This window comes from Stenella coeruleoalba, assembly GCF_951394435.1.
Source record: "Stenella coeruleoalba genome assembly, chromosome: X".
In the NCBI taxonomy this organism is placed as follows: domain Eukaryota; kingdom Metazoa; phylum Chordata; class Mammalia; order Artiodactyla; family Delphinidae; genus Stenella; species Stenella coeruleoalba.
In genome coordinates this window covers 122,540,248-122,540,511 of record NC_137152.1, presented here as the reverse complement: position 1 = coordinate 122,540,511, position 264 = coordinate 122,540,248, and positions in this window count along the sequence as shown.

Below are 264 nucleotides of genomic sequence, written 5' to 3'. Positions count from 1 at the left end.
GGTGCTAGCCGGCGAGGGAAGGAGGGCGGGAACGGGAAAACGCCTTTCACTGGCCCGTGCTCAGGACCTCGGGTCCCGGCCCAGGGCCGGGGGCCATACCCTAGCGCGGGGGGCGGGCCGCCTAGCGGGGGAGGGGGGCACGCCCCCGAGGGGGGGGCAGCTCCACGCCCCTCGGGTTAACTCTTAGCTGGCTGAGGCCAGGCGCGGGCATGCTCCCTTGCACCCGGCCAGGAAAAAAAGGGCAGCGGGGGATGGGCGGGCGCG